The following is a 12,698-nucleotide window of genomic DNA, read 5'->3' as shown; positions in this document are numbered from 1 at the left end:
CAGGAAAAAGTCGGCAGCAGCATTGCAGAATGGCTGCGTCAGGAGCAGCCAATGAAAAATGAATGATCCCTTCAATGTGTCATAAAATCATCCCTACTAATATCACTTCATGGAAGGGGAATGAGCCTACTACTATATACAATTTAACAGCCATTGAAAATAACACCTATAAATGATAGATATCGTCTTCACTCCACGGCTTCATGTTGCCTCCAGCCATGCATTTCGTTTCTAAAACGCTTAACTAATAAGACAGGAAATTCGCAAACGATAGAAAAACGTGAGCGCTACCTATGACATTTAATTACGGGCTGTATTGGCTCTATAGTCCCAGTTAAATTGTATTTCGCTCCGAATGCTGTTGCTAGGGAGCAGGGCGTATTCGCTCTCTGACCGCAGTTGAAGGGCAAATGAAAACCGTGAATATGATCCAAATCCGTCGTTTTCACGAGCGCTTTTACGGCAGGCGGTATCAGGACGTCGCCCAGTATGTATTTCGAGTGTGAAATATGGCTTTTAATTATTACACGGTGTGATATTACACTCGTTTCTATCCATTACCTTATAGGAAGGGCAGCGCTGTATCGTGCCTGGTTGCAATAGGCTGGCGGTTGCCGCTCTATGGAAGATCGTGCATTAACCCTTGTGGTGCTGAAATTATAGTTGAGAGGGAAACGCTTTATGTATCAGCTAGAATACTTGCATTTTGGTGTTGACTTCTCGATTTACCCCTCGTCTAATCGTTTTCGAGGTAGACCTGATCAAAATGTGTCACCATTGCGGCATATACACCAAATGCGCAATGGTGTTATCGGTCGTCTAATCAATCATTAATTTCCTACAAACGAGTAGCTTAAATATTAATGGCACAACTATTAAATGAAGTAGTACCCGACACAGCAGGGTAGCATATGAAGTTGCTTTACTATAGCTCGTATCTTTCTGCACATGCATTTTATAAGCCTATTGAAATATTATTGAGTTACATTTAGAGAGCACATTTAGCCATATATGGCTAATATAAGCCTAAAGTTACGCAAAATATCGATTACAGCAGTCGTCTGATGTCTATCAATGTTCAAATGGCATTTGTGAACGACCGGAGCATACGAAAGTGGTTTCGGTGTAGAGTAGCCTAGTGCATGACCTAGATATTTGGTAACCTCATAACGATAGGCTCTCCACATTTTAAAATAATTCAAGCAGGCTACTGCATTGAGTATGATCATGAAAGTCAAAAGGTAAAGTCAATAGGCAGTTTATGTCGTCGTTGAAGAACATGACGCATAGCCTAGCCTACTGGGGTCGCATTAAACCAATGCCCACTGAATGCCCCCTCTTCATTGAATTGTGCCCATTTCTTTAGGAAACCTTAAAATATGACCCAATTTCCCTTTGAATATAGTAAAGTTATTATTACATTTCAGCATCCACAACAACACGTTTACATTAATCTGAAGGTTGACACGTGTTGTCCCACTGACCAATTTCGGCTCTTAGGCTTCATTATGAAAACTCTTTCATAACGTATTTTGATTAGCAATTCTTGAAACCATTGCATAATGTATCTATTACATTTACAGACACGATCATCGTATCGACAGGCTCTTATGTGCCTAACATTCGGAGAACACTTTGCACCTGCGTCTTATATTATATTCTGTTCAATTCCTTTCTATTCCCAGCAAGTTGATGATACAAATTGCCAAGTATAATTTTTTGGGAAAATAGACTATAAAGCATCAGTAGCATGTTGTTATACACCTCTGAAAAGTCCTAAACATGAAACATGTTCTCAAAACTACATTTTGTATTTTATTTTTCTAAATGGCATTGGAAGATTCCAATTCACATACATATTGTGCAGATCGAATGAACCTGGTATAGGATACTTATTTAGTCAACAAAGGTATGGTTTGCTCGTGGATGTAAATTATACAGTAATGGATTATCATTTCCATAGCTGCATGTCTCTTGCAGCCCAACTCTGCTCCACACACACGGAGCGGGTACAAACCTCTGCTTTCACCTCCCCCTCTTCGCTCTGACGTCATGTGCCTGGCTATTGCATGAAGTGTTCTTGCAGCCTCACTAGTGGTGGACTGTGGGATATCTTTCTGCTTACTGCCTTCGAGCCAGGACCCAGCGAGAGTGTGTGTGTGAGAGAGAGAGAGGAGAAGGGCAAGAGAGCGACAGAGCGAGCGAGAAGGAGCGAGAGAGAGGAGTGGTGAGGGATTACAGTTTGGTTTCTTATAACTGGAAAATTACAAAGGAGAGAACGCACCGAGTGAACGAAGGCATCAACGTATTTCAACGTTCGTTCGCTTCAAACGGATTCAAGCCAGAATGGAGCTACCTGCCGCAGGAGAGCACGTCTTTGCGGTGGAGGGTAATCGAAAAGAAGCGCATTCGGAAGGTAAAACTTCTCTCCAATGCACATTTCAATAGCGTTGAGCTCAATTAGAATGTTATCGGTTTTCTCACCAAATCTCTCTCTTTCTCCCTTCTCCTACAGGGCAAAATAGAATACCTGGTAAAGTGGAGAGGGTGGTCTCCCAAGTAAGTGTGAAACATTGTATTGCTCATATGATTTTAAATGCTCGGGACACACGATAGTACCCATATGTGGATTTTGCAGGCAGCAACCGATTTTGTTTTTCAACAAAAAAATCCTCGCTCGAAAGGCAGCTACGGGGACGCGCGCGCGAGCTAAATAGAGATAGAGGGGAGCGAGAAAGCCAGCGAGAAAGAGAGGGAGAACGATACGGATGCCTTCACATAATTTATGCGAGGGAAGGGGGTAGGCACAGCCATGTAATCCCGTTTTAATTATTTCTGCACTGCCAGCGAATTTACGAGACAGTGGTGTTAAAATGGCCGACTGTAACTCGGTGCACAGTGCAAAGAGTATTGGTCTTATACCGTTCGCGTTTGGATAGAGCAGGGACCCTACCCTGTCTTTTGAATGGTGTACTGCTCTCTCTCTCGCGTAGCCTACTTGAGACATACCCAGGGTTATTTACTATGGCAGGCATGATCCGTATTGGTTTTGGAATTGTCTTCCCTTGCCAGACATAGTGAATCATCCAAGAGATGAACCCATTAGTAGGCTATAACACATTTTTGGAACCTGCTGGTGTATACGCTACTTTACGCATGAAGACTACTGTAACGACGTTGTGGGCTAGAGTCAAGGATAGTATGTAATTCATAAACTGACAAGGTACAAATCTGTCGTTCTGTCCCTGAACAGGTAGTTAACCCACTGTTCCTAGGCCGTCATTGAAAATAAGAATTTGTTCTTAACTGACTTGCCTAGTTAAATAAAGGTTAAAAAAAATAACCTATAATATATTGAGACAACCTTAGCCTCTATATTGTAAAAGGGAATAGCCTATGTTGTTTTTCTCAACATGAATTACATATTGTTTTCTGTTCTTTCTACAGATACAACACATGGGAACCCGAGGAAAACATCCTTGACCCGCGCCTTCTCGTGGCGTTCCAAAACAGTGAGAGACCTTGGATATGGCCTAGCAGCCTCGAGTTGAGTCGTGACCTTATATGGTCACGAGAGGAGGGGGGCGGTGGGTATAGCAGCGCATGTTATTCATACACCACACCGCCTCCCATGGGGGGATGTGTTTGAATGTTGGGAGAACTCCAAAGACACGTTTATGGATTGATTAGATACACGCACGTGTGCATAGTTTTAGGATTAATTCTGCATTCTGCATTTTAATAGCCTAGACTATTCCATGGGTTGTTGTCAAGGTCTGGTCTCAATGAGTCCATGATCCACGGCATGGCAGTTAATGTAGGCTAGTCCTATGCAAAGAACTGCTACAAAATAAAATAAACGTGAGAAAAATAAACGGAGGAAGATGTTGTAATTAGACATTCGGTGTGAGGTTGTCCATCAATAAACTGTGTAAATATATGTATAAAGTCAATATCCTTCATTAGCAATCTTCCTATTGGCCTAATTTACCCTCTTACGGCCCCATTGTGTAGCCTATTACAATCGAAGACTTGGGCTGCTGTCAAAAGTGAGCCAGTTTTGGAGGAAATAACAGCGCTGGGATGCTATTGTGAATGAACGACGAATTTGCGCATATAGGCCTAATACTATTTTGATAGTCTGGTCCCTGTGAGTCAATTCATGAATATGTCCATTGTGAAAGTCCTTATAATGACAAAACCACTCTTGTGTAGTCAGAAACATGGGCTGATTTCAACAATTAGCTTTAAGATTCAGGCGACGAATGATTAGGCCTATCGTTTGGCTACATTCAAACGCAATGGATATTTTAAAACCACATTTTATTTCATAACTATTGATCGGAATACTCTTTGTAATAGCTAAAACCTTTGGAGTATCTATAAGAGTTGATTATAAGCAAGGCTGCATAAAAGTATCATGTCTGTGCGAAAGCCTATAGGGCTTAAACAATTTGCGCCGCAAATTCACAAATAGCCTAAATCACATGCAATGTCATGCATACTCGATTGCGTTAATGACCACATATGTCGCAATCATTTCACTCCAACAACGTATCACAACAGCATTGCGTGGTGCAGGCGGCTGGTCTACTCTCACCCACTGGATAACCTAGGCTACCCGCCCCAAAGGCCACCACCACCACTCCGTGCTTCAAGTCGGTGTGGGGACAGGGAGATGCATAGAAAGCTGAAAGCCTAAAGTACGGGGGATGGGTATCACATTTATGGAAACCGTAATTGACATCCACTGCTCTCCGGCATTTCCAGTTGGCGACCTCATATTCTCCAGTCCCCCGGCGGCCTTGTCTGTGTCGGCTGGACGGTCGGTCTCAGAGCGCTGCCTCTGCGCTGTGTGGGGAGGGAAGGAGCAGGCCTGTGTGTTCGGCTCGCTCTGCTCTGGTCCCGGGGGATGGGGGAGGGGAATCGACATGGGAGGTTGTAATTGCCAAATCTTCTATAAAGGGAGGTTGCTTCGCTGGACGTCTCCGGTGTAAAATCACACCACGTTATTGCTTTATGGTGCAGAAAGTTCACGGGGACTGGTCGTGTCATCACGGGTTTGCTCAGTGTTTTGCTTAAACATTCATACCGTAGCATAGAATACCTACTACATTAATGCTGTGTGTTAGCCACATGCGCTAATGCGGTGCGGGTGCGTCGAGTCCAGCTGCCATTGGGCTAGTGGGTCATATTATGAGAATGTTATGACTTAAGGCCTCAACCAGGGAGCTATTATTTCATATGGACATGACTGTGCATATGATCACAACAGAATAATAACGTCCTGCACAGCTCTCTCTCTTCTTTTTGTGGAAGAGTTTTGTAAACCCAAACAAATATAATGTTATTCTTGGTAGGCTACAGTTCTCTGGAATCTAGTTATAAATTCATTTATTCAGTGAGTGTAATTTACTCCGGAATACAACCCAATATATTCAAATGCGCATAGTTAATAATAGACCATTGTGTTCACCTAATCCTTATGCAGGGTAGATGCTGTTGTGCTGCAGTTATTTCATTTTCAGTAAACCTTACTTCAACCTTGTATTTATTCAATTTCATACACACCTTGTCACCTAATCTTTATGCAGTGTAGATGCTGTTGTGCTGCAGTTATTTCATTTCAGTAAACCCTACTTCAACCTTGTATTTATTCAATTTCATACACACCATGTGACCCTAATTAGGATTTGACTGTGACAGAACCATAGGGAGGTGTAAGGACTGGCGGTGGGAGAGGATGTGGAAGAGAGGGGGAGATTCTCCCCCTGCTGTAGAACTAATTGAAATCCTTCATTATAATGAGAATATGGAATGATGGGCATATTACTATGGAGAGAGTTATGCAAATACAGACAGACCAGAATGCTTTGCAGCATGTCACACACGGGTCTTCATTAGCCTTCAAAATCAGAATTCCACTTTTGACCTTGAAGAGATTATTTCAAAAATAAATTGGTCTAGAGATGCTACGGAATTATTAATAAGACCAATAGAGAGATATATTTGCAAACTTAGTTCTGTTTGTGCACATCTGTCAATGTGTACAGTTCATTAATATTTTGTAAAGCTACCAGTATGTAATACGTCAAACATCTTTTGATGACACAAGATGATGTTTCCTGCCAACCTCCACCCTCATGGTAAATATATGTTTGTTTCATCATCTTTTACAGAGAGAGACAGGAACAGTTGATGGGATATCGTAAACGTGGACCAAAACCAAACATCTCTTAGTCCAGGTAACGATCATCATCCCCGCCTTATTGTCCATATTGTTTTTATGTTTAATAGTTCCATTTGTTTAGAAATAACAGGAATTTCAGTCAGCCATTCTGTTGCCATGCCACTGAACAGCAGAGAGAGAGAGAGAGAGAGAGAGAGCAGAAGTTCCTGTAACACACCAGTGTCAGGTGTTTTGGAGGATCCCTGTCATTATATCTGTGGTTATTTTGAGTAGATTTGCATTAGGAAAGAGAGAGAGAGGTATGGGGCCCTCCAGCTGGTCTGACCTACACACTCATCATGAAACCCAGTTTGTTGCCTCAGGCTCTGGAAGTATTGCTTGAGCGCATTCATTTATTTATGCTAATAGCCACATGTGCAAATGGCTGTTTCCCTTTTAAGATTTACAAGTGTTATTTTCTCCTCCCCAAATGAATAACCATGTTGCCTATGGGAAATTTGGTATGCCATTCCATTTTCACGCGAGCAATTTGTTAGCTCTAAAATGTGCCTTTTCTAGAATTATTCAAAGCAGAAGTGAAAGAATAACAGAACATAGTTCACAGTTCCCTGAGGTTGAGTATTTTGTAAGAACACACTTGGAGCCAGATTTAAATTACAAAAGGCTAGTGATTTAGTGCCACTGTGTTTATTACTACGAGTAGTCAAGCCCTGAAAGACCCACTTCATTTGAAAAACAACAAAATGGCAGCCCTGCCACTTAGTTTGCTACAAAGCTGACGGATAAGGCTGGAGAAATGTAACCACTCTCAAGTTCATAGATATGGATGCAAGGATAGACAATCCTCAAAAATGTCTGTACAAAGTGGGCCTTTAAGAGACACACCACTTTGCTACAACCACACGTGGTTTGACATCAAGGATCATGCGTGACATGTCTAGTGGCACCTAAGTGACCCTGAGGTCACAGACATAGCGTCTTCCTCCCCTTTCTGAAATAGCATTCTCATGGCCTGGGGGGTGGGTCATGCATGGGAAGTGGAGAGGGAAAGAGGGGGGAGGGATCTGAGAAGATGGAGGAAGGAATCCCAGACCGAGAGCACTGACTGGATGCTCTCCTCACACAAAGTTATAGATCGGTTGTCTGTGTCCTTTATGCCAGGTTAGCCAAGAACTAGAATGTAATGTTCCGATAACATCTGAATCCCAATGTACAAATGTAGCCATTAGCCAAGGCCTGTGTGTTGCATTTAGGCTTACAGTATGTGGATAATTTATGCAATGATATTGTATTCTTGTGCTCCGACAATGTCTTGAATTACCCTTGAGGGGATTTATAATGTCCTTTTGAATTGGATTGGATTGCTGGCTACGGCTAAGGACTAGTTATGAGAAGCAACATAGCATAAATGTAGACTTAGGATAGATTTCTGTTGGTTATCTTTTGCCTTTTCTATTTCCCTCATCAGTTAAACCCGAACAATAAAAGATGAAAGGAGTGCCTACATTTTTCAGAATAATAACCTTCCATTGTCTTCCGACTTTTTCAGCTTCCCTCGTTTGCACGGAGATCCAGCATCCCTGCTGGATTTGAGGAGACGTCTCCAGAGGCCGAGAACTACCTCAGGTCAGACCCGATCCAGACGCACCGCTCCCAGCCCCAACAGTACCAGCTGAACAGCAAGAAGCACCACCAGTACCAGCCCAGCAAACAGGAAGTCTCAGCGGACCAGCTGGGCAACGGGAAGAAGAAGTTTATTCTATCAGCTCAACAGCAAGAAACACCACCACTACCAGCCTGACCCTAATATGTACAACACCCAGTCCACCAGGCCCAAAGACATGGTCAAAGGTCAGGAACCCAGTCCGCCCACCAATCCCAACCCTGGGTGGAACCTGCCACCGGCACTGCAGCAGAAATGGGTTCGCGACAAAAACACGGGCTGCCTGAGCAAAGTCAAAGACGTGACGGTGGTGGAGATGAAGAAAGCAGCGGTGCGTGTCAACGAGGCTGAGAGCGAATGCGCCCTGAAGCCCAGCCCAAAGGAGGCAGCCCTACCCAGTGCTGTCAGCAGCAAGATGAAGATCATCAAGAACAAGAACAAGAATGGACGCATTGTCATCGTCATGAGCAAGTACATGGACGGCAACAAGGCTGGGGCGGCCAAGGGTAAACACTCTTCAGACTTGACTGGAGAAGAGAAACCTCAACACGCTGAGCAGTCAGACATGTCCAAGGTACAGGGAACCACCAATGTCCCTAAAGAGATCTGTAATGCCAGTTCCACGCCGGCCGCTGAGCATCCCAAGAAACGCTCTCCAGAAGACGGACATTTCTCCAAACCATCGCCCAGCACGGCTGAGGAATACAACACAGAGGTTGCGAGGGGCCAGGCGGACTTACCGGATGATCACCCCCTACAGCTAACCACCAACCCAACCCCTTCCCCCTGGGCGATGGATACTAGCCTCCCCACCCCTAGCCCTATGGACCAGACACGGACACTCCCCACCACAAATAACGACCGCAAACGCAAGCTCTCCCACCCCGAGGAGGACAGGGGCGCGTGTAAAACGTTTCTGAGCTCCAGGAGCATCAGTGTCCCCAGTGCTGTGCCCACTCCGCCCCAGGACAAACCCATGGACCTCCACCTCATTGTCCCCCGCCGGAGCAGCAGTAGCGGGTATGGGTATGAGATTACGGACACCAGCATCAGTCAGGAAGAACCTATGGATCTTAGCTGTTCTAGAACCAGAAAGCAACCTGAACCTGAGCCAGAGCCAGAACCGGAGCATAAGGATCCAACTGCAGTGGTACAGGAGTCAGAGACAACAACAACGACAACAACAACAGCAACAACAACAACAGAGGAGGCTAAAGAAGAGTCTGTCTTAATGTTCTCTCCTTTTATGGGCAACATTGTCATCACTGACATCACCACAAACTGTCTCACGGTCACTTTTAAGGAATACGTTTCTGTTTAACAGTCCCTGGACCTATCGAAACAGAGGACTACTGATTTGACGGCTTTATCAATATGTGTATATGTAAAATAAACGTGAAGATTTGTACATATGGAGATTTATAATTTATAATTCAAAATCAATACATTTCTTACAATGTTTTATACTTCAACTCTTCGGTAATGTGGTTGCCAAGAAAGTGCCCTCATGGATTTCAGTGACTGCATTCAGGTGGATGTTAATTACTAGTGAAATGTCCATTATGAAATATCAAGTCATATAGAATAGCTTTTGCTGTTGTGGCTTGATGGTATATACCAAACATATACAATCTTAGAAAAAAGGGTTTGAAAAGTTTTTTTGTCTGTCGCCATATGAGAACCCTTTCTGGTTCCAAGTAGAACCCTTTTGTGTTCCATGTAGAACCCTGTGTGGAAAGGGTTCTACATCGAACCCAAAAGGGTTCTACCTGGAACCAAAAGGGTTCTACCTAGTACCGAAAAGAGTCCTACAAAGGGTTCTCCTATGTAGACAGCCGAATGACCCTTTTAGGTTCTAGATAGCACCTTTTTTCCCTAAGAGTTTAGCCTGAGATGTAAGCCGTTTTATACATACAGTATGTTCTACTTAATAATGGCGGTTATTTTGGTCCATAAGTAGATGATGTTGAGTAACTATGGTGATCAAAGATCCGTTTAAAAGCACTTCATTGCATTCACCTATGTGTGTATATTCATTTGTACTATGTACTGTATATGTATTCTCCATATGATTTATACGTATTTCCATTGTTTTACAATCCCCTCCAGCCAGGTGTGCTCAGTCTGAGGCTACTGTGTCATATTTCATGTTGGTGAGTTTTGTTATTGTTTGTGAGTGCAGGAGAAATGAATGGAAGAAGAAATGCAAATATGAATGTTGGGTGTGCCGGGCACCCACAGCAACATCATACAGACCCCGTTTCACCGAGGGGTGTACTCTGACATGAGATTGAAGCAAACTTCCGACAAATCCTCCAATGCTCTCGTTTGAAAAATAGAGTTACACACATATATTTCAACTAACTGAACACCGGTTTCAGCAAACCCTGTCAATCTTAGCCATGAGCTGCTACATTGCATGTTTTCCTTTTGAGAAAACAAAGTGTATAATATAACTTGCACTATTGAATTGCACGGTGGCAGGAAGGCAAACAATTTAAGAAATTAGCTCTCAGAGGTGAGTAATGATGACCAGAGTTTTCATTTATCAACTGAGTCATTTTTCCTTTAAGATAATTTCTGATTAATTGACTTGTGACCCTAATTAGGTTGATGTATTGCATGGGTGAAGACCCCACAGATGGTCTACTAAGCCCATACAGCAGGTCTATGTAGGACTATTTGTGGCAGGTCTATGCAGAACTATTTGTGGCAGGTCTATGTAGGACTATTTTTGCATTTAAGTTGACCTTATGACAGGGTGACATTTTTCTCCAGAGGAGGCTGGTAGGAAAGGCTTATCGTAATGGCTGGAGTGGAATAAATGGATTGGAGTCAAACATATCAAACATATGGAAACCACATGTTTGACTCCATTCCATTAATTCCATCCCATCCATTATAATGACTGTCCTCCTATAGCTCCTCCCACCAGCCTCCTCTGCATCTCACACATACAGTAGGGGCATTCATCTTAACTTGACGCTTGCTTTACAAAGGCCTGATAGATTGACATGTATAACTTCTTTGTCTTTAGCTTATCGAAGCTACCTGGGTTACAAGTCATACATGTGTATTTTCAGTGTTTCCTAACACCCATCTCTGTGCAAAATAGAAAAGCTAATTGTGAGTCGCTTATGTTTAGAGGCTGATATTTTGATCCTAACACACATGATCCAATGAGCACAAGCTCTTTTGATATTGCTGCTAAAGTTAGAGTTGTTTCTTCTGTCGTTGAAACCTTGTTGGATGTAACCTACATTACAGTCTAAATTGCCTTCGATGCACACTGAATGCAAAGCAAGAAAGAAAATCACAGATTATGGATTTACATATGATTGTTATGATGATAATGATTAAATAGATATTATTTATTATCATGATTATTTTGCTGTCAAAAACTAAGCTCACTTAGATGCCCTCTGCATTAGAGGTGGAACATCTTATACCTGTCTGTACATCATTTAGCACAACTTTGTAACGTTTTGAATCCTTTTGGTTACCATTGATTTGTTGGAGCCAGGTTACATTTCCCTGCACTTGTTGGTTCAAAGGCAAAATCATTGTTTTAAGGTGTGTTCCGATGGGGAGGGGCTGGAATTAGTACTGTTGGCACAGCTATGTTATGTTTTACAATAAAGCAAGAGAACTGACCTTTTTCTGACATTGTCTGACTTTGGCCTGCTATGGGGACATACTGTGCATGACATTCAGTTCTTAAGGCAAATGAATTGAAGTATTATTTCAGTCAGTATGGGAAAAAATATTTTATTTTTAGACTGGCATATTGTAACAGCCATTATAATTGCCTTCAACTACCCCAAAAAATATTATATATATATATTTTTTTTAAAATAATTATTCACCTTATTCTACTTATATGCCATGTGATGTTCTTTATTTGGAAACTAAAGTTAATATTTAGGCCTTGGCTGCCGACCACATTTTGTGTTTTCAACTTGACAAAAATGGCTAACTTTCCTTTAAAAAACATTAATGTTGGTAATAATGTGACCTCTGAATGGAACCACATATGAAGTTACATAAGCACATATACAATCCAGAACAAAGGGCCTTCTGTCTTAAATAACTGGTAAATAACTGTTAAATAACTACTGGGCACTTGTGTTATTACTACTTACTGATGGGTTATTTTTCTGTTGGAGCGAGACAGCTTGACCCTTGGCAGGAATGTAATCAGAACTACCACATAGAGGGAGGGTGAGGGTCTTGTGCAATATCACATTGTGATACCTCTTGTAGAAGGCTTTGTAGAATGGGAAGGAAGACCTCTATTAGACTTTCACTTCTATCAACCAAGTCTCACGTCTTTTACATGAACTTTGAATAAGACGCACGCACAGCTGCACATTTGTAGGCTGTTTGATGTAGGCTACAACTGACGTATTCCCACACTCACTCCATTTTTGTAAGAACACAACTGAGGCTTTTACAAACTCACGTGCCGTTTCAGCAATGTGTCTTGGTCTGACTACATAAAAGATTTGTCCTTCTGGTAAGTTCTGTCATGGGGTGGTAGACCTCGACTTCGCTTGTTCTTTTCCCCCCACACGCATAACCTTGGCCTATCCAGTAGGCTCGTCTAATGAGCATGCAGTCGATCTATTCATAATTCGGCCTATATAATGGCCGTGAGATGCGTCAGGTTGCCTTGTCTTTTGGTGGGAGACGTGCTGTGAGAGTTATACATTTGTCAACTGTATCTAGGGTTTCCATAATGACCATTTGAGATGTATGCTTAACTCTATTTAGATGTGCATCGTAGCCTACAGTAACTCCCAAAGCCCAATTGATTGACAACCCAAATTATGGATTCGAATGCAG

General features: G+C 42.4%; 1 pseudogene; it reads left to right on the top strand.

Moving 5' to 3' along the window:
- Positions 1-2,273: 2,273 nt before the first annotated feature.
- Positions 2,274-11,513, top strand: LOC118947905 (annotated as a pseudogene).
- Positions 11,514-12,698: the final 1,185 nt, after the last annotated feature.

Source organism: Oncorhynchus mykiss, unplaced genomic scaffold, assembly GCF_013265735.2.
Source record: "Oncorhynchus mykiss isolate Arlee unplaced genomic scaffold, USDA_OmykA_1.1 un_scaffold_215, whole genome shotgun sequence".
NCBI classification, from domain to species: domain Eukaryota; kingdom Metazoa; phylum Chordata; class Actinopteri; order Salmoniformes; family Salmonidae; genus Oncorhynchus; species Oncorhynchus mykiss.
The sequence above is the reverse complement of the archived record's forward strand: the minus strand, read 5'-3'. Positions and strand labels throughout refer to the sequence as shown.